General features: G+C 42.5%; 1 long non-coding RNA gene across 1 annotated transcript; it reads right to left on the bottom strand.

The window, feature by feature from the left end:
- Positions 1-14,497: 14,497 nt before the first annotated feature.
- On the bottom strand, positions 14,498-20,932 carry LOC135498254 (uncharacterized). The gene is made up of 5 exons (XR_010449035.1): positions 20,918-20,932; positions 17,416-17,592; positions 15,980-16,072; positions 15,239-15,287; positions 14,498-14,702 (listed from the first exon to the last, which is right to left on the bottom strand). It is a non-coding gene; the product is annotated as an uncharacterized LOC135498254 (long non-coding RNA).
- Between the last annotated feature and the right edge of the window lie 2,309 nt (positions 20,933-23,241).

Below are 23,241 nucleotides of genomic sequence, written 5' to 3' on the forward strand. Positions count from 1 at the left end.
CACCACTAGTGAATTTTCAAATCGTCTGCTCCTTTTGACTTGATATCTTTAGACTTTCTCCATCTTGAACGGAGCAAAGGTGGTTATGAGTATGTCCTTTTGCTCGTGGATCATTTCAGTAGATTTGCAGTTGGTTACCCTACTCGAAACAAGAAAGCTAAAACTGCAGCCGAGAAACTGTTCAATAACTTTGTATTCAGATATGGTTTTCCTCGGAGAATTCACCATGACCAAGGTGGTGAGTTCGAAAATTCACTTTTCTCTCATCTACAGCAACTTTCTGGCATGTCAGCAACCAGGACTACTCCCTATCACCCGCAAGGGGATGGTCAGGTTGAAAGAATGAATAGGACTCTTTTGGGAATGTTGAGATTGCTCAATGAGAGACAGAAAAGTGCTTGGAGTGATCATTTGGACAAAGTGTTGCTCGCTTATAATTGTACAAAGCATGAATCTACCTCGTATTCTCCATACTTTCTATTGTTCGGACGGTCTCCTAGACTCCCAATATACACTCTTTTTGGGCTAGTTGAAGACTCCAGCAAAGCATCGTATCAGAAATATGTCGAAAACTGGCAAAAGCTATGCAGGATGCACATGACACAGCCAAGGACAAATCAGAGACTGCAGGAAAAAAGAGCAAAGCTCGCTATGATAAGCGCGTACATGGTAAACCTCTCGGAATTTCTGACAGAGTGCTGGTCAGGAATCTCAGCCAGAGGGGTGGACCCGGTAAACTACGATCTTACTGGGAGGATAAGATTCACATAGTCACATCCAGGAAAGGCGATCCAGACAACAGTCCAGTCTACGGTGTGAAGCCGGAGAATGTTTCAGGCAAGGAACGTGTACTTCACAGGAATATGCTCATGCCTTGTCCAGAGCTAAACCTGGACACAGATCTCGCGGACACTAGCAAACTGTGTAAAACTAAACAATCGAAAACTGTGTCGAAATCTGTTCCTCCAAAGTCAACTTGTGCCGATCCTGAATCAGACAGTGATGATGAATTTGATGAACTATGTGATTTGGCTGCACCCTACCTTTTGAAAGCAGGGAGGGGTAGAGATAAGGTGTCTGTCACTAGAGAAATTGAAATTGACTCTGAAAATGGTTCGCAGAACGGTACATTTGAACATTAACAGGAAAATCAGCTTGTTACTGAGGATATCAATCGGTCATTTTCTGAGGAAAATCGGTCATTTCCTAACAGTAGTAGACAGCCGTCTAGCGCTGGTTCCAGTCCTGGAGTGTTTGAACAGAATCGATCCAGTATTGAGTCTAGTCCTGGAGTTGAACAGAATCGATCTAGCACTGAGTCCAGTCTGGGGAGCCTAAGCCCGGAGGCTCAAGAATTTCAGCCTAGAGCTACCAGAAATAGGAATGTGAGAAAACCGCAGAGACTAACGTATGATGAACTAAGAAAACCGTCTGTCTCTACGGTACCAGTTAGTGTGGCAGGTTCAGTCACTGGGCATGGAGTTTCACATCAGAAAACAGTTCTCATGAATCTTCAAGGAGTTCCAGTACAACAACCTGTCCTGTGGTGGCAAATGTTCAGACCACCAGAGCCGTTATGGAATCCGTCCCTAGGACAATGGGTGTATCCAGTTCGAGGCTGATTCATACACGAAATCTAGTCAGGATACGTGGTGAATGTTTGTGACAATATTTAATGAAACTTTGCGACGATAAAACCGCACCACAAGAGGTAATGTTCGAAACTTTGGGCGTGCATCGAGAAAAATAGTGAAATATGCATATGGGTGAAGTACTGGTAACCTCTCCCCATTGTGGTTGATTTCTAAAGTGTTTCTGGTGACGTTTAGATGACATTTTAGATGCTGGTTTGAGTTTTGTTTTGAAGGACTTCAGATTATGTTCATTTTGTCAGCATGTCTTTATTTGGGAATGATTTATTCCTGGGACAATCTTGCGTGAATACTGTACGGTTGCTGAAATTGGTGAAATTGGGAATAATTCTGAAGTCTAGAAGATAAAATGATTTCCAGTATAGTGTTTGTCATACAAGTATAGAGTGTGTATTGTGCAGGTATGCTAATCTGAAGTTCACAGGTGAAGCCTACATGCACCTTTAAAAGAACTGACTCTTGCAAGCAGAAACTAGGAGCCATTATAGTCTGTGGACTTTGGGACAAGATTGATCACCTTGTTCCCTTTATTTGGTGAATAGAAAGCTTGGTGGTGTTTACACTCAGTGATGAGATATTTTGTGTTTTATCATGTCATTATAGTGGATTGAAGCGCTGTTCAGTTAATGTTCTTTGATTTTTGTGTTAAAAGTTCATGTCATAAGTGTTTTTACAGTAGTGGAGACTTTAAGTCATATCCTGTGCAGGAGATTTGAGTTTTAAGGACTGATCTTAATCATGACAAAAGTTTAGGCAACAGGTTTTGCACCACCATAGATATGCACGTGCACGATATGCACGTGGGGAAATATTTTCCTTATTTGGTCAATCCAATCCATATACCAAGAAATATTTTTTTTGTAGCACTTCTGATTTCAAAATTGCGCCGATTTCGCGGGGTAGTTACTAAACCTCGTCACCAACCACCTCGCACACTTGTCACCAGGTAGCTCCTCGGAGTCGCATATTTGATTGTCGTTGGTTGGCTGTAGGCTCTAATTATTCTTTTATTAAATTAATTAAAATTTTTTAACCCCCACCGATATAAAATGCCAACATAACTAGAAAAATCATTTGTATTTAGCAGCGTTTCATAAGCAAAGTCATAATCATAATCCAAACACCGATTGCGCGAGCAAATTGGTGAGAGTTCCATGATTGAACGAATTTCTGTACCCTAGCGTAAAGCGACAAACTACGGTCTGTGAAGGGAGTAGTAATACTATCCTGTCTCTCTTGAGCATCATTGAACCAATTTGCCATGATTGGAACAAACAAATAAGAACTACATCTACACTACTAAATCTATAGACTTCCAAGGAAATCACGGCAACCGTGCGCACTGTCTCTTTGAAACTTCACCTAACCTTTCACTACCTTTCCGTTTACAAAATGATCGATTCTCAGTCTAAACATTTGCCGGGAATGTGGACTTTTTAGCGATTTTATTCAGGAATTTTGTCTGATCTAAAACTCACGGAAATTGCCGGACATTGCCGAAGTTGACCGTTCCGTGTTGATGACGTCATCAGTAGCGAACAAAGTGACAGACCAGTGAAGAACAGTCAATTTGCAACTTTCGCCCTGCCATCTGTTGGAGACTTCGTGAACCAAAATGTGTTGATGACGTCATCAGCGAACAAAGTGACAGACCAGTGAAGAACAGTCAATTTGCAAAGTGTCAATGTTGTCCGGCGAGTTTTGCACCTGTTTTTGGTAATTATCCGTCCTTTCTGTTACAGTTATGATTACAAAATGTTAAGATATTGGAGATTACTATATTATGCACCATGACCTGGTACTGGTTGTTTAAATTACACGGGCAGAAACATGCTCGGCAGACAGACTGACACAGAATGACAGAATGTCAGAAGCGCTGGCCTGTCATGCCTGTCGTTCGAAGGCCTACGTCACTGTGCCGGCCTGTGCATGCTGACAACTGCACATTGCGCCGGCCTGTGCATGCTGCGTGCAGAATGCTGCGTGCAGAAACATGTTCAGCAGACTGACACAGAACTTAGAGGAATTAAATAGACAGAAGCGCTGGCCTGTTGTTCGTCACTCGCACTGCACACTGTCAATGACTGTGCCGGCCTCTGGCTGCATGCTTACACAGCACACTGCGCCGGCCTGTGCCTGCTGACACTGCACATTGTGCCGGCCTGTGCATGCTGACACACTGTACACTGCGCCGGCCGGCACGACGCGTTTCAGCAGTTAAAACACCGGAAAAGAGAAAAAAAATTAATCTCTGCGAGTGAGAGTACCGAAGGCACTTTAGTGATGATTTTTCCCGGTTTTCCTATTCTTGAACTGTTCAAACGCATCCATGTGTGTGCATGCTGCGTACATAACTGAACTGCCTGCCATGCAGTCATTTGTTGTACTCCCTGCAGTGGACATCAGCAGTCAGGAGGGGCCATCCATTTAGCCTAAGTAAGGGTCCATCCATTTAAAATTACGCATGAAAAGCAAAGCTGATTTTTGGCCCCCCTGAATGCATGCTATAGCCTACACGCATTGGGGTACACCCCCTGCCCCCTTCCCTTACGTAAGTATGGACTGCGCCTCCTGCCGTATGGGCGGTTATTTCCTCATTAAATGATGTCCTAAAACGCGTCTTTATAACTGGCGACTCGTGTGTGTGTGTAGAGCAACCCGTGCGTACAGAGCAAAACGCGCGTATCTAACTCGCGACCCCTACAAAGAACATAACGCGAATGTATAACTACTGTCGCATAAACGTGCCGTCGGATAACTAGTGTCGGATAACTAGTGTCGGATAAGTGCTGTCGGATAACTGCTGTCGCATATAAGGTTCCTCAGCCTCCCGCATCGCGGCGCTAGTTATTATTACTTCTGCTCTAAGCGACGTAATCCCGAGTTTGAGACAGAAGAAAAAAATGACCACTAATCAAGATCCACATGTTGAAGACTCCAGCAAAGCATCGTATCAGAAATATGTCGAAAACTGGCAAAAGCTATGCAGGATGCACATGACACAGCCAAGGACAAATCAGAGACTGCAGGAAAAAAGAGCAAAGCTCGCTATGATAAGCGCGTACATGGTAAACCTCTCGGAATTTCTGACAGAGTGCTGGTCAGGAATCTCAGCCAGAGGGGTGGACCCGGTAAACTACGATCTTACTGGGAGGATAAGATTCACATTGTCACATCCAGGAAAGGCGATCCAGACAACAGTCCAGTCTACGGTGTGAAGCCGGAGAATGTTTCAGGCAAGGAACGTGTACTTCACAGGAATATGCTCATGCCTTGTCCAGAGCTAAACCTGGACACAGAGATCTCGCGGACACTAGCAAACTGTGTAAAACTAAACAATCGAAAACTGTGTCGAAATCTGATCCTCCAAAGTCAACTTGTGCCGATCCTGAATCAGACAGTGATGATGAATTTGATGAACTATGTGATTTGGCTGCACCCTACCTTTTGAAAGCAGGGAGGGGTAGAGATAAGGTGTCTGTCACTAGAGAAATTGAAATTGACTCTGAAAATGGTTCGCAGAACGGTACATTTGAACATTAACAGGAAAATCAGCTTGTTACTGAGGATATCAATCGGTCATTTTCTGAGGAAAATCGGTCATTTCCTAACAGTAGTAGACAGCCGTCTAGCGCTGGTTCCAGTCCTGGAGTGTTTGAACAGAATCGATCCAGTATTGAGTCTAGTCCTGGAGTTGAACAGAATCGATCTAGCACTGAGTCAAGTCTGGGGAGCCTAAGCCCGGAGGCTCAAGAATTTCAGCCTAGAGCTACCAGAAATAGGAATGTGAGAAAACCGCAGAGACTAACGTATGATGAACTAAGAAAACCGTCTGTCTCTACGGTACCAGTTAGTGTGGCAGGTTCAGTCACTGGGCATGGAGTTTCACATCAGAAAACAGTTCTCATGAATCTTCAAGGAGTTCCAGTACAACAACCTGTCCTGTGGTGGCAAATGTTCAGACCACCAGAGCCGTTATGGAATCCGTCCCTAGGACAATGGGTGTATCCAGTTCGAGGCTGATTCATACACGAAATCTAGTCAGGATACGTGGTGAATGTTTGTGACAATATTTAATGAAACTTTGCGACGATAAAACCGCACCACAAGAGGTAATGTTCGAAACTTTGGGCGTGCATCGAGAAAAATAGTGAAATATGCATATGGGTGAAGTACTGGTAACCTCTCCCCATTGTGGTTGATTTCTAAAGTGTTTCTGGTGACGTTTAGATGACATTTTAGATGCTGGTTTGAGTTTTGTTTTGAAGGACTTCAGATTATGTTCATTTTGTCAGCATGTCTTTATTTGGGAATGATTTATTCCTGGGACAATCTTGCGTGAATACTGTACGGTTGCTGAAATTGGTGAAATTGGGAATAATTCTGAAGTCTAGAAGATAAAATGATTTCCAGTATAGTGTTTGTCATACAAGTATAGAGTGTGTATTGTGCAGGTATATGCTAATCTGAAGTTCACAGGTGAAGCCTACATGCACCTTTAAAAGAACTGACTCTTGCAAGCAGAAACTAGGAACCATTATAGTCTGTGGACTTTGGGACAAGATTGATCACCTTGTTCCCTTTATTTGGTGAATAGAAAGATTGGTGGTGTTTACACTCAGTGATGAGATATTTTGTGTTTTATCATGTCATAATAGTGGATTGAAGCGCTGTTCAGTTAATGTTCTTTGATTTTAGTGTTAAAAGTTCATGTTATAAGTGTTTTTAGCTCAGCTGACAAAGTCAGCGGAGCTAGTCAAATAGCTAATTGATTGGTGTTTGTCCTTCCATCCTGCCAGCCATCTAGCCATGTTGGGCATTTTGTAACCGTACAGCCAAGGCACTTCAAATATGGTTTTGTATATAAACACCGCAGAAAATGTTGCTTACAGAAAAAAATTTGGGCGATTCGACTCAAATTCAGCTCCCCAGGGGGCAAAAGGCGTAAATGAAAAAACAATTTTTTGACGCTCTATTCGAGCAGATAAAAGCTTGAAATAAAGTTGAAAAGGTCTTCATGATACAGAAGTTTTGATATAAAATAGATTAGTGTGGATTTATATCACCAGTTGGCGGTAGTGAGCAAAACTGTTGTTTGACCCCAGATGACCCCGCTTTAAATTTCCCGCCGCGAACTGACATGAAAACCTCGAACCAGGGAATACCGGACTGCTGGTATTGCCAGTGCATTCACTGTATGAACGGCTCGTCTGGGGTAAATTGACGAGGCGGCTCGACCCTCCACTGCGCGGTCGAGGTTACCTGGAGTACTATCATCAAGAAAATGGCGGTGACCTTTTTATTTCTACCGGAGCGATGATTTTGTAAGTGACAAATTTTCTTATTTAAGCCTTTACGGAAATGTATTTTGGTACGAATCTTCACACGTTTATAGAAAAGATCAACGAGAATGTGTTCAAATGCCCTCATAACGATGAGTTCAACGGAATTTGGTCAAAACAACCTTCGAATGGAGTCAACTTCCTTTGCGAAATTGAAGCGACGACCTCATTATTTATCGTAATTTATGCAGATCTGAGTCCAGCTGATGGGCAAAATTAGCGATGGTTTCAAAACAGTCTCCCAGACATGGGGCAATCTCTTCATTATCATAATGGGATTTGGAGGCATGTTTACAGATTTTACAAGTTCGAGACCTGTAGGACCTAAAACTCGCATAGATCCCCATAGATCCCCTCTATTTGTCGAGTTAGCGCCCCTGTAAAATCATGCATTTTCGGACACTAGAACGAAATCTTCCTGCGGATATCGCGGTTTCGGTGATGATTTAAGGAGAAATTGACTGTTATTAGAGTTGTATGGGACAGAAATGAGTTCATACTTCATGAATACATGAATATATTATGATATGGGCGGGCTTCTAAGTCAAAACAATAACAAACTCAACTGCATCTCTACCGTGTATCGCGTAGTGCATTGCCTAGTGTATTTCGTAGTGTATTTTAGCGGAGACATTATTTCCACACTTTGGCCACGCCAAACGTCTTTTTTATTCGTGGAAGTTAATCTGCTCTGTAAATTTTATTTTACACAGGAAGAATCCATACAAGGTATTGCAATATTTCATGTCTATTGGTGTATTTGTGTACAGGAGCAGACCAGACAGTGAGACGTGGAGATGTGTTTAGTGCTGGTGCTGTCAGTAGACTGAATCTGATTGGCCATAACGATCAGTAATATGGGTCGTGATCACGTGATGTGACGTCACCGCGGTATCCTCCTTGGCTGATGGGTGATGTTCTGAGTTGTGTTCAAACTATTGGAAACTTCGGAAATTAGTTCTATTAGTTCTACTATTCTACAGGAGTATATTATAGACATTGATGTTGACAGCTAAAAGCACGAAAACTTTGTTTATTTATCAAACTGTATCGAGTGTTATCGAATCGGATGGATGTGTCGATCGTCGGGGCGGATTGATATGTGGTTGTGCGTCCAAGGCGATTAGGTTATTCAGTTAGTTTGAGAAAGATCATGATCATGAAGATGCGTGTTGTGTTATCATAACCGGAAACTAATTTGAAGTTATTAGTGGTGTTGTCATTGCCATTTTTTGCATGGAATGATAGTTCGAGAGCTCTCATCGACGTATTCAGCATTGACGGAAAGTAGGTCCGGATTTGGCAAACACTGTACAATCACTTTCCATCTTGACGTCTTGTAAATGTAATAATCTTTGCCAAATCAGTGATTCTTATATAATTTACTCCATGATTGCAATCAGCCTTTGTTAAATTCCAATCACCTGCAGTTCAGGTCAATCTTTTAACAATAAAGTTAATTTTCTTAAGCACCTCTTTATCTTACTTCTTCACATACACATCCCAAACACTTTGCTAAATCCACTAACCCCCCCTCCCCCCCCATTTCAAGTTGGTATTGCACCAGACCCAAGCTCAACGGTACAATGATCATGTAAGTGTCCAAATACCTTTTCAGGACATACTAGTATGAGGGCATCAATTTTGATACCAGAAGGAAAACCAATCCTGTTTGTGTGTCACTGTGACATAGATCCTGGCTCTATTGGAAATGTCGCACTCGCACTGCATTACTTCATGTGATGTCACTTACATCTTTCACAGTTGAAAAATTGAAGCATCCATGGTTATTGTAACTATATATAGTCCTTGCCAAATCTATCTAAAAGTATCAGTAAAACTGCTAAACTATGAATTGTATATGCTTACTCAGCTGAGCGCCAGGCCCTTGGGCCTCTTGTTACAGTAGTGGAGACTTTAAGTCATATCCTGTGCAGGAGATTTGAGTTTTAAGGACTGATCTTAATCATGACAAAAGTTTAGGCAACAGGTTTTGCACCACCATAGATATGCACGTGCACGATATGCACGTGGGGAAATATTTTCCTTATTTGGTCAATCCAATCCATATACCAAGAAATATTTTTTTGTAGCACTTCTGATTTCAAAATTGCGCCGATTTCGCGGGGTAGTTACTAAATCTCGTCACCAACCACCTCGCACACTTGTCACCAGGTAGCTCCTCGGAGTCGCATATTTGATTGTCGTTGGTTGGCTGTAGGCTCTAATTATTCTTTTATTAAATTAATTAAAAATGTTGAACCCCCACCGATATAAAATGCCAACATAACTAGAAAAATCATTTGTATTTAGCAGCGTTTCATAAGCAAAATCATAATCATAATCCAAACACCGATTGCGCGAGCAAATTGGTGAGAGTTCCATGATTGAACGAATTTCTGTACCCTAGCGTACAACGACAAACTACGGTCTGTGAAGGGAGTAGTAATACTATCCTGTCTCTCTTGAGCATCATTGAACCAATTTGCCATGATTGGAACAAACAAATAAGAACTACATCTACACTACTAAATCTATAGACTTCCAAGGAAATCACGGCAACCGTGCGCACTGTCTCTTTGAAACTTCACCTAACCTTTCACTACCTTTCCGTTCACAAAATGATCGATTCTCAGTCTAAACATTTGCCGGGAATGTGGACTTTTTAGCGATTTTATTCAGGAATTTTGTCTGATCTAAAACTCACGGAAATTGCCGGACATTGCCGAAGTTGACCGTTCCGTGTTGATGACGTCATCAGTAGCGAACAAAGTGACAGACCAGTGAAGAACAGTCAATTTGCAAAGTGTCAATGTTGTCCGGCGAGTTTTGCACCTGTTTTTGGTAATTATCCGTCCTTTCTGTTACAGTTATGATTACAAAATGTTAAGATATTGGAGATTACTATATTATGCACCATGACCTGGTACTGGTTGTTTAAATTAAACGGGCAGAAACATGCTCGGCAGACAGACTGACACAGAATGACAGAATGTCAGAAGCGCTGGCCTGGCTGTCATGCCTGTCGTTCGTAGGCCTACGTCACTGTGCCGGCCTGTGCATGCTGACAACTGCACATTGCGCCGGCCTGTGCATGCTGCGTGCAGAATGCTGCGTGCAGAAACATGTTCAGCAGACTGACACAGAACTTAGAGGAATTAAATAGACAGAAGCGCTGGCCTGTTGTTCGTCACTCGCACTGCACACTGTCAATGAATGTGCCGGCCTCTGGCTGCATGCTTACACAGCACACTGCGCCGGCCTGTGCCTGCTGACACTGCACACTGTGCCGGCCTGTGCATGCTGACACACTGTACACTGCGCCGGCCGGCACGACGCGTTTCAGCAGTTAAAACACCGGAAAAGAGAAAAAAAATTAATCTCTGGGAGTGGGAGTACCGAAGGCACTTTAGTGATGATTTTTCCCGGTTTTCCTATTCTTGAACTGTTCAAACGCATCCCTGTGTGTGCATGCTGAACTGCCTGCCAAAAAATGGCTACTAATCAAGATCCACATGTGCTCCAGCGGGCAGCACGCATGCTGCAAGACGTTGTGAATTTGTTGGGCAGGCCTACCCAGGACCAGGTCCCTCTTGATAATCGGGTTGATAATATTGCCTACTACATTACAGTTACCAATTGGTAAATCGTATGTCGCTTAGAGCAAAAACAATAATCATCAAGACACAAGAGCGCCGCGATGCGGGAGGCTGAGGAACCTTATATGCGACAGCAGTTATCCGACAGCACTTATCCGACACTAGTTATCTGACACTAGTTATCCGACGGCACGTTTATGCGACAGTAGTTATACATTCGCGTTATGTTCTTTGTAGGGGTCGCGAGTTAGATACGCGCGTTTTGCTCTGTACGCACGGGTTGCTCTACACACACACACGAGTCGCCAGTTATAAAGACGCGTTTTAGGACATCATTTAATGCGGAAATAACCGCCCATACTGCCGGTCATTTGTAGGAGTGGACCTATAAAGCCACAACCAGATTAGCAATTTTTAATGGAATTTTAATTCCATCCAGACCTCAGAACACACCTGTGAATAGTGTGGTCAACTCAACAACTTTTCTTATTCAAGTAATTTGATAATTTCCACCAGTATTGTTGTCTGAGCTGCCTGTTCTATTTTCAAGCAACATGTTGTCACTCCAGGTGGTCACTATTTGTAATGTGGATGGTGCAGCACCACTTTCTAACCAGTGTTTTCAACAGCATTGAGGGGAAAACAAGCATTTCTACATTCTGGATGGGTTGTAATGTAAAAACTTAACCTAGGTCTATATTGTAAATTAATTTGGGGCGTATTTTTGTACAAGTTGGAAATTTTTATGGCGTTTGCATTTTAGGTGTGGTGTATAAAACAGGCACTCGAATTGTGAAATATGCTGTAACCCAACCTTTAGCACCCTCCTTGCTAAAGAGAGGCCAGTAAACGAGTAATTTTGATCTGGACTCTCTTTCCCACTGAATCTTTAGGAAGTGTTGTGGAGAATTCATGTTTAGTCTGGACGACACAGCAAGTTTAGTTCTCCAAGTAGACATCTGGTGTCATCATATCTTGCTGAAGAAAAATTGCTAATGTGGTTGTGGCTTAAGCCATACCACGGGTAACTTTACTAGTGTACTTTTAAAAACTTGAGGAAAGGAATGTTGAACAATCTGACTGGCCGCAAGGCAAAAATGGGGGGTGCGGCGGGTGTCCCCCGAATTATATATAATAGCGGCTTACACTCACTAAGGACAATGTATTACGAAAACAAAAATGTGTCAGATGGAACTATGGATGTACCCAACATGGGGGGGTTGGGGGGGGGGGGTTCCCCTCCACTGTACTCGGTAAAAACGTTACGCTATCGTAGGGGGGTTCAGGGGTGCTCCCGACCTAAAGGGGGGCGCACTAAGTCCTTGACTTTTGATATTAGTTTTGTTCAAAATCATTATCTACAGTATAGAGAAATGTTTTTGTCAACTTGATTATTTGAAAATTGTCCAAACTTGGCCAAACAGTTGTGATCCATGGTTTTTATATGAATAACATACCTCTAGTTGACATTCAAATTTAGACAGATATTTACCGGTAGATAATCAGAGTATTTCTTTTGTTGTATTACAACGTTTAGGCCAACTGTAGACTTATTAGGGGAAGATTTTCTCTTAGAATAACTTGGCAATCCATTGCGTAATCCTAATTTGGTATTCTGATGGTGAGGATTGAGGCTGGTCCACTGCCCTCGGAGTATAAACGCAAAGGCTCACTCAAGAAAATGCGAAAGAAAGACAACCGATAATTGAAAGAAACTTGATCGAAAATCTGCTGTTATGTCAGTAATTCGTCACGGACAACCTGCAAAATCATCATAATTATATTCGTGTGTAACCCTTTTGAGTTTTTAGCCGCTGCTATTATAAATCACTGTCAACATGCGCGGATGATTTGGTTTACAAGTTGTTGGTGCGACGTGACCTGTGTACAAACGGAGAGTTCATAACTGACTAGTGACTTGTCCATGTTTCAGTTTTTGTTATCCGTAAACTCGTCCCCTTTCTGCTTCCTTAAAGGGGAACACCGTTCGTATTACTTGTGGTCCAGTTAAATAGAAATCCACTAATACACATCTGCTTTGCCCTCACCGTCGTTAATTTCAGTCTGTGACCTCGGGTATATGCTGGAGGGCCCTATAATCAGATTGTTTCGGCATATCGCCTTTAAGTCATGTAACAGCATATCGCCTTCAAGTAATTCTGATGTCAGCGCTATCTATTTGAAGCCTTGTACTTCACGCCTTTTTGTTTCCCGATGAAAACCTTGCGATCTTTTATCGACGTTTGATAAAAGTTATAATCAGGCAAGATTTAAAGGAAAGAGTAGCCTGAACGGAGTTTTTATGTGAACCTGCTGCGTTTACACACCGGACGCAGTGGACCGACCTCGTTCCACACCATAAGGAGACCAAATTAGGATGATGCGATGGAGTTCCAAGGGAGTCTATAGGAGAAAATCTTCCCCTAATTAGTCTATAGTTGGCCTAAACGTTGTAGTACAACAAAAAAAAAACTCTGATTATCCAAATATCTGTCTAAATTTAAATGTCAACTAGATGTTTGTTATTCATATAAAAACCATGGATCACAACTGTTTGGCTAAGTGAACAATTTTAAAACAATCAAGTTGACAATAACACTTTTTTATAAGGTAGATAATGATTTTGAACAAAACTAACAAGCGTTTGAAGATTTTTATTCGTATTCCCATTCAAATCCTATGAAATAGAAAGGCCAGAATAAGGATGAAGGGTTTATCACTCGTTCGTTTTGGTACTGGCGCCAGGCCGAAGTGAGCGACCCTGCGAGCGGGTTACTTCGACATAAAATGGCCGCCGCACGTGACCTTCGAGAAAGTATGCCAAACGAGCCTGTAAATGCCAGTGTAACATCTGTGGTTGTTTCCCATGTGTCAGTGTTTCCAAACAATAGGCAGCTAGAGAGACCATGACTTTTCAATAGGGGGAAACACAGAAAAACTTGTCAATCTATCTTTTAGCGTTCCCAAACAATGAGGGGAAACACTCAAAAATAGAAACACTCAAAAACATTACACCGGCTTTGCAAAATAAAAGAAATGTGTTTATTGCATCAGACTGCACTTTTCTGGCAAAAATATAATAGCTGTTGAAAGAAATTGATATTTAGATGTGAAAAAAATTGGTCAATAAGATTAGTAAGTAGTTTTTGTAGTTAACGCAACGCACACCCGGTAGTGTGTCTGGTCATTTCTTTTTACGCTACATTACCATAATGTTACTCGGGCCTGGTGCCAAAGCGTTCGGGCTCGATTCATACTGGGCATGCGCTTCAAGGCCCGAGATCCGGTGCTTACCGAAGCGCGGCGCTAGAAATTGAACGCGTTAAAGGTATGCAAACGAACTAGCCTAATACCGTTAGACCCCACGGGTGGCGCTGATTGGCCACTGCACGGATGTAGAGTGAATGATTAAGCAAAATATGGTTCTTTAGAGACCAATTACTGGTTCCTTAAAGGCAAAAGTACTTTTGGTCTGAGGTCAAACTTAGAAGAAATTGCGCCAGTAGTTTTCGCCCAGCGGCCCCAAAGGTCCTCGAAAAACCAGAGTCAGTCGTATCCTCATCCCCTCGATCGTTGGTGCCGAGTGTTGGCTTGAGGTTCAGGATGCCCAAAAGGATGTGGACATTTACTTGTAAAAGAAACCAAGAGCGCATAGTATCTCATCCTGGTACAGTAGTATTCAATATTCCACCATTCTCCAAAGCAGACAAAATAGTATAGTATATTACAGTATGATACTCGGACTCTCGATATATATGTGGAACATATAGGCGCGAAAAAAAACACTGAATCATAGGACAATGATCTCTTGTCCTTAGATAAAGATGGGAACAAGTCTTATTGGTTGCAACTAATTCTTTATTTGGTAGAGCAAGAAGGAAAAAAGAATAATCTTTATTGATTCTTGGTCGAAGCAATTACACAAAAGCACGAATGTGGTACAGAAGGATGCTGTAATGTTCTATCCAAGTCATTTCATCCTTGGTACTGGTATGTCGTCTGATTATTAGTAACATTTAAAGTCCCAGCCGCAGTGGGGAATGCCACCTGAAGTGTTACAGCAAGTCCAGTTCTTGGTACAAAAGTGACCGACAGGAAAGCAGTCCGACCTGAAAGAAAGCGGGATAAAAGGGCAATGTGAGGCTTCGCAATCCCGTTCCAAAAACCGATCAGTCCGGCATTTCCCGAGTTCCCGATCCCAAACTAGCGCCCAGATACAAGTGCATAAGGGTATATGATAAAGCACTTGGTTCACGTAGACCGGCACGAGATCGGGAAATCTTTCACGAAAACTTGGGACGTCAAACGCAGGAATGGGTTCTTTCTCGGTGGATTTCTCGGCGTTACGGGAGAGCGAAATTTCTCTCTATTAGCGTGGAGGAGAGAAGGAGAGATCCATAAATAGGTTTACATATGATGGATCCGTTGATCAAGCTGTAACTGTCATGACTAGCGTAGTTTGATCGGCAGCGGGGGGGGGGGGGGGCAAATGGCTAATTCTGGTTCAAGGTAGGAGGATCCTTGGCGGACTGATTACGGGAGGATGCTGTTTGAAACCTCTTTGTGTGTGACCAAAAGCCATTTTTACTGTGACGCCACCAATAGAACAAGCGAGAGAGAGGAACCCAAAGGCTGTGTCACCTACCGTTTTTCCAGATCCGTTTCTTCATTGAATCCTTCCTCGACGTTATCTCCTGCAAGTAACGGATAGACGGGGCATATTAATTCAGGTGTTTGGTAAGGGTAGTAAGTTTGGGGTAAAGTGAATGAGATTGCCACCGGGTATACACTGCTTTGTCAACTTACGCCACACTGCACCGAGGCAATGTACAAAATCGAATAATTTGTGAAATCCATGGGAACTGAATCGCGTCACCAAATGCATGAAGACTTGTCCCATGAATTTCACTAAGCACGCGATGTTTGCATTGCTTGAGTACAGTGTCCGCTGAAAAAGCCGTGTGAAATAAAAAATGCACTGTCGCATGCGTTGTTACAATCGCATGCCAAGTAATTAATAAAACCTATACCCCGTCGAAAAAAGGCTCTCGCCTCCCGGTAAATAAAGTCGGCGCGCAATGTCGGTCCACCTTTCGACGAGCCTGTAATGATATTAGAGGAAGAATTCTCCCTGAGCAGGCTACGGGGCATTATTCGAGAAACTCCTGATTTCCCAAGTACATGTATAAGGCAAGTAGGATATTGGGCTCTGAGATCGCAAAGGTTACTCGTTCATAAAATTAATGTCATGAACATTATCTCAAACCCAGCGATTCAGTACCCGTTTTAAAGGCAGGCGTGAGATCTCTTTGTCGCACATAGCAGCGATTATAATCAGAAACAGCGCATAATCTGCTCGTTTGCGGGGCGTGTTATGTAAACCTACCAAGGACCAAGGAGAAGATCACCACCAGAACGAACAGGACACAAATGGTCTTCATCTTTTCAGTGAGACATATTGCTAGAGAGACGTAACTTCCTGGAATGTAGCAAAAAGAGGAAACTGAGATTACTAACGACCGAACGTGTGCGAGGGGAGGAGGATACGGCTGACTCTGTTTTTTTTAGGATAACTACAACAAGGTATCTCGCTGCTCTAACTGTCGAGGTAATGCACCAGTCTCGACGCAATGGAACAGTATACACGACAGGCACGTAAAAATGAGAGCTCACCCCCCCTCGACTGAAAAACACACCCTCAATGAGAACACACATAAAATAGTACGAATGTTGACACTGTTGTCAGTTGGGCTAGAGTTCTTATCTTCATGTACCTGTCTATGTCGAGGGATAAGGTAGGCTTTAACTGAAAGATTGCCAACTTACGCGATGTTGCAAAAAATTCCAATGCAATAACTATTTCTGCACTGTATATGATGCATTGCCACTTGCGATGTCGGAATCGCATTCAGCCACTTCCAATGTTGCAAAGCATAAGCTTTTGATGGTTCGGTTTGGGTGCAGTGAAGCATAAAAGAGCAAAGGCGGGCATGTGCGTTCTCGCAATCGCCTTCAGTGGTAAACTTATATATAAGGTTGTAGGAGTTTAAGGTATTTTGTCGCCAAACGCGAATTTGCTTGAATCGCAGAACAAACTCGTTTGTCTGGGTGTTTGGGCGAGCAGTGGGGCGTAAAATAACAAAGCCGTATGAATTGCGTGCGTTGCTGCAATCGTGATTGCAAATGACCCTGGGCTTCGTCATTTTGCGCCCCCTTTAACAAACTGAACGGACAGAATACGACAACGCATGCAATGCTTTTTCAATTTACGCCACACTGTACTGCCCTAAAACAAATGCGAAATCTCAATACGTAGAAATTCACACGTATACTAAACCAGTTTGCTTTCATCGCCACAATAAACAGGGGATCCTTAGCAGTCAGTGGTGTGTTTACGCGGGATCAACTAATGTAAAGTCACATGAAGAATTCCGCAAAGCTGAGGACTTCGAATGCGCGAACATGCAGTTCTATAGTCCTCCCAAATGATGGCTCGTGTTTCTAACTGCTCTCTAAGGTTTTGTCAAACCAGCCATCATACCTCAACCATTCTCCAAAGCAGTCATGCCTTCTCTCCTTGCCCTGGTGATTGGCTTTTCATGCATCGTAGAGCGTGGTATAAAGCGTAGAGCGTGGATAAAATAATATGAAGAATAAAAACACCTCTTTTTGACGTACAAAATAACATGTCGAATGAGGAATATAAAAGGGCCAGTATGGAAAAGTAGCTTGATGATGACACATTGGTCAGGGAGAACCACCCTCCTACGTTGTTACCATCTGCTGATGTCAATGAGGGAATTTTCGGCAGAATACACTTACCTTTTGAAACGATGCCACCGCACTACGCTTGGAGTCCAACGACTGAAATGGGTGTTGGTTCGGGCAAGGTTTAGTGTTTGTAGCCAGGCCTAGCAGGGCTTATTCTGGATGTGCGTCGGGTTGTTTAGCACAAAGCTCTCGTGAATGCTTGGAAATTCTGCTTCGTCACTGCAACATCTGCAAAATTCCATTGACACTCGACTTCAACTTCAATCTGTTACTCCTACTCACTTGACATATTTCCAGTTGTAAGGATAGGTATGCACTCACGGTGAGAGGGCCTAGGCACCTATTCCATAGAGGTATACGGTATACTACACTATACGCGAACAATGGCTTCACAAAGGGTGCATGACCATGAAACTATTGTTCGCGTATAGTATAGTATAGGGTATAGCTCTATGGAATAGGTGCCTATTCCATAGAGCTATACCCTATACTATACTATACGCGAACAATAGTTTCATGGTCATGCACCCTTTGTGAAGCCATTGTTCGCGTATAGTGTAGTATACCGTATACCTCTATGGGGAAGGTGCCTAAGGCACCTATTCCATAGAGCTATACCCTATACTATACTATACGCGAACAATAGTTTCATGGTCATGCACCCTTTGTGAAGCCATTGTTCGCGTATAGTGTAGTATACCGTATACCTCTATGGAATAGGTGCCTAATGGTTACGTATACACTGTATGTATAGTCCAAACAAAATTCATGTATCCATCATGTCCATCGAATCTGAAAAATATGTGTGCAGACCCATGACAATTCTGATTCCGGTACAGTTTGTCGCATTCCATACGGGCCTCGCGTTGGCCGATCCTGCATTCACGACGCACCGCACCCACAGTTACCACGTCGGACGTGATTCCCATTGTTTCCTTCCTCGTGACGCAATCATTTCATGACGTCATGAGCCATTGACCATTCACACAGGTAGATTTATTCACACCGGCGCCACTGAAGTGCGGGTGTGGGACATCATGTATTTAACAATCGTCTGCTAGGACATACAGGACAACGTCGGCGGAGACAGTTGTGACATTTCATTGCAGACAAAGAAAACGTCCTCTTCTTCTCGATTTACGTACTTTACTTCAAAAAAGTCAGTTTTAACACTACTGCACAAATATAGAGTGGTCTTAAAGTTCCATTTGGATAGAGATTTGACGGACTGATTTGGAAATTCATTCCAACCATGCAGCTGTTTCAGAAATGAGAAAAAGCTCCAGGGTGTCATGACATGCATGATGTGTCTTGCCTCTGCATTTTCGTACTCAGAGGGTTTTCAACTTTCATGTCATTGAAGAAATAATTAATTCCAATCTACTAGTATTCCAACCACAACTGCTCTGGAAAAAGAAAAATTTCCAATGTGCCTTGACTAGAAATTTTCTTAGGGCCATACGGGGGGGGGGGGGGGGCTACTCACATAATTTAAATTTGCGCCAGGGGCACAGGGCCCAGCATGCCAGGGGTTTCATGCCATTTAAATCAGGATGAGCTGTAGGCCGAGGTCAGGCCAACTTTATAATGCATTTTATATATTTAGGGGTCCAATGCTGCACAAAATCATCATTCTCTGTATACTGTAGCAGTTATGGTTGGATTGGAATGAACTTTTGAATAGATGAAAACAAAACTATATAAGCCTAGTAAGAGCCTAACACTAACAGTGTTTTTTAACTCCATTATTTTCATTCAAACAGATTGAGATTTCATTCAACAACAAGATAATGAACAAAAATACTCCTAACATGATGGATCATTCCTATTCTTGTCATCCAACACCTGTATTATCGCCAAATTGTCAAATTCAGACGCCTGAACATGAAACATGTTCCAACTTGGATCACTGGGACCAGCAGTATGCTCAAAGAAAAAGACAAAGTCATATGGAACAGACAGCGACAAAGACTCAAACAAAGGACAATCGATTATCAATACCTTCTGATAAACTCTCCCTGGTACGGAAGTCTTCAATGTGCAAAATGTCCCTGGGGATGGGAACTGCCTTTTTCATTGTCTCAGCCTTGCAATCCATGGAGACACTTCCCATCATGGACTGTATCGCAAACTCATTTGTTGCCACATTGAACAAAACTGGGATCATTTCGAACAAGCTATATCAATTTGCCATGAGCTGCCCCAACTTACCCCTGAATGCTATCGAGAAGTGATGATTGCTGGTAGCGAATATGCTACTGTCTGTGAAGTTAATACTGCAACCAACATTCTAAAGTGTGACATAAGAGTCTGGTTACAAGGACTCTCCGGTGACAACACAATTCGATACTACCTTGAAGAGTTCACCACTGATGATCCATTGAGAACAGTCACTCTTTTACTAAGACACCAGCATTTCTTGTTACTGGTAAATGATACACCACCAATCCACCTGTTCAACATAAAACAATTAACCTCCAGTTTAAGAAAGATCCGCCACCAGTTGATAAAAGTATCACAAGGGACAGACCAAACCAAAAAAGGAGAAAACAATCTGATAAGGCAAAAACAAGGGCAAATCAATTAAGAAAGACCAGCAAGAAGAAATAAAGTAAAGATCACAAGCACTCAAAGAGACAAAAAAAAAACAAATTCAGCACTGCAATGAAGACAATATAACAGAACCTGAACCTGAACCCACATCATCCAATCATTTTAACCAAGCAAAGTTAGATTCAATTCGCAATTTTGAGATAGAGCAGATGGCCTACCAGTTCAAATTCTGCCAAATTTGCAATGAAAGAAGACTCGAAATGAAGATTTCAAAGGATCCCACAGTCTGCCAACGATGCTACAAAGAAAAAAACAGCATAACACTATTCTCCTCACAAAACAACATGGATCCAGGAGTAGTTCCACCAGACCTTCAGAATTTAACTGTCATAGAGCAGCAATTAATTTCTCGAATTTCATCATCAATTAATGGCCACATGCTTAATCATGGTGGAATTGCAGCAAATGGACACTGTGTCACCTGTCCACAAGCCATTGGAGAGGTGGCCAAACTATTTCCTAGACTTCCATCAGAAATTAACATAATCAGAGTTCGCAGGCAGGGCAAAAATGAAACAACCAAGGAATTCAATGTCCGGAGAAACGTTGTTGAAAAGGCTTTGAATTGGTTAAAGAATAACAACCCTGCATATGGGGATATAACCATATGCTCTGAAAGGCTTAGCCAGTTGCCAATTGACTGGGAGATAGACAACTTGCCAACAGTAGAGTACGATTCAACAACAGTGCATAGAGATTACAGAGGACCTGCCCCAGACCAAACAGATCCTGGAGAGACGAATGATGGGGAAACTGTTTCAGGTATCCTCCTGCGAGATCCAGCGGTTTATCTGAGGCAAAACGTCGAAAATGTTGTAAAGGATGTGCTGGGTGAAAAACATGGAAAGGTTACAGCCACCAAAAGGGGAACTGTCACCATCCCATGGCCAACCTGAGGTGATAAACCACTGTCAGAGTTCACCACCAGGAATTTCTTTACCTTTGCATTTCCATGTTTATTTCCACATGGTACAGGGGACTTTTTTACCAATCGCAAAACAACTTGCACTTCTTTGGTCGACTGGGCAGATCATCTCATGTGGTACCAGGATGGACGATTTGCTCGCCACCAGTGTTTTAAGTTCATTCTCCACAACATGATAATGAGGAAGAGAGCCCTTGAAAACTCTACGTATATTCCTTCAGAGGTTAGGTGACCAACACCTCACTGTTGAAGAACTGAAAGAAAAGATTCAAAATGGTGACAAATCTATTGCAAACAAGATACTCAACTTCAGTGCCAGCCTCAGAGGAACCTCTCAGTATTGGTCGCAAAGATTAAAAGAGGCCCAGTCTCTCATTCACTACCAAATCATGAAAGGAAAGGGTCTCCCTTCACTTTTATCTACCGGGAGTTGCGCAGAATATTATTTTAAACCATTGAGGAGACTTCTAGAACTATATATCAATCAGACAACAGGAAAGGCCATTGACTTAGAAAACAAAAGTAAACTTTTCATCGCATTACAGGAACATTCTCACATTGTTGGTCATTATTTTGATCTTCGTACTAAATGCTACTTCGAAAAAGTGATGAGGCCGGCCTTTGGAGTGGAAGCCTACTGGTACAGGCAAGAATTTGCCAAAGGCAGGGGGATTATTCACTGGCATGGCCTTTGCTGGCGCGGTGATAGAGAACCACACAATCTCCTGTATCAAGCCTTTGAAGATGATATTGATGAAAAATAATAATAGTAATAAAATTGTTACTTATATGGCGCAACTTTCCAGAATTAGTCCTGTTCAAGTGCGCCCTCCCGTCGAGTTGTAGTATTGACTATAGAATTCTGTTTTTATCTGTCCCCTGAATGCATTGTAAGTATTGTTTCTAATGTTACCGTTTAGGCTATTACATAGCCTAGGGGCACTCCTGGAGAAAGCTCGGCCTCCAAACTTATCAGCGTTGAACCGTGGTTCAATGAGGAGAGCCTGTGCTTCTGATCTCAGGGGCCTGGCTGGTGAGTACAGTTTTAGCAGTTCTGTCAAGTATGCTGGCGCACTGCCATTGATACATTTGTGGACTAGTGTTAGAGGCTTAAACTCTATTCGTTTATATATATAAGTTATGTCGTGCCTATCTGTCCTGACGTCAATCATGCTCGCATAAATTATAGGTTACGTCACGGAGACTGTCTTGGAGGATTCAAGTAATGAGGTCTGAACATGTATTAACTTTAATTCAATGGCGATGCCTTTTATATTGTTGCACTATTCTCAGTTAGTTTGAGTCCCAGAACTATTCAATTTAAGAGCTACTCGGCCACGTTCACCTGAGTTCGCATATCCTCAGATACCTCCCTGGCGAGCAGTCTATGGCTAAACAGGAGCTGCGGGGGAAGGGCGCACCGAAGGAGAAGGAGTCCTGAAAGGGACTATACTGGAGGGACCAATAATATATTATAACTGTAAAGGGGTTAAATCAACGGGAAAGTTCCCTAATCTGATACACATATACTTACTGCCAAAGCAACGTACTAACTACTTGATGCAAGTGTCCTCGGTGTGAAAGCGTGCCCAAAGTACTGTCATGAAAGTCTTGGACAAGTGTTCACCCTTGGGAAGTGTGCACCCTTGTAATTAAATATTTACCCTTGCATCTATATAGTTGCAAATTTAGTTTAGTATGGCATTCAAGAGGAGAGGAAAAGAAGCGAGACCGTTCACAGTGCTGTGTGAAACCCGTCTGCCGTCCCGCGCTCCCAACCGTCAACAATGGACGTCATGACGTCGGTTGTACCCCCGCTGCTGAGTGACAGATTTGTTCACAAGATAACATCAAACATTATTAATTCTAGTAATGATTAATCATAAAAAATCGCCTTACGCGGCTCTAATTAACATAAGACATGTAGCACAATATTAGCTTCTGTCTGGTAAGTCACAACATTAAGTTTCAGTACATTCTTCGAGTATTTACAATGACCACTCAAGCGGTGACGAAAACAGCTAAACAACAGCCAGCCCGTCTGCTTTGATCAACATCACGTGACCATCTTGATGACGTCATCTCACGAGAGGCGATGAGGCGCATTGCGGCTTCGAAGAAAACGTGTACAAAAGAAACGTGAAACATCGGCAATTACGGACGGAATAATTATGTTAACTACCTCATATTTACAATGAACGAACCTAGCAATATGCTGGACGGACTGACATTAAACTTAACACATGGTAACAAGGTAAAACAAAGTTGGAAGCTATACAATTGTCCAAAAATGGTCCAATCAATACTTGCCGCTTACATCAACAATAACACTAACATTG

Source organism: Lineus longissimus, chromosome 13, assembly GCF_910592395.1.
Source record: "Lineus longissimus chromosome 13, tnLinLong1.2, whole genome shotgun sequence".
Lineage (NCBI taxonomy): Eukaryota > Metazoa > Nemertea > Pilidiophora > Heteronemertea > Lineidae > Lineus > Lineus longissimus.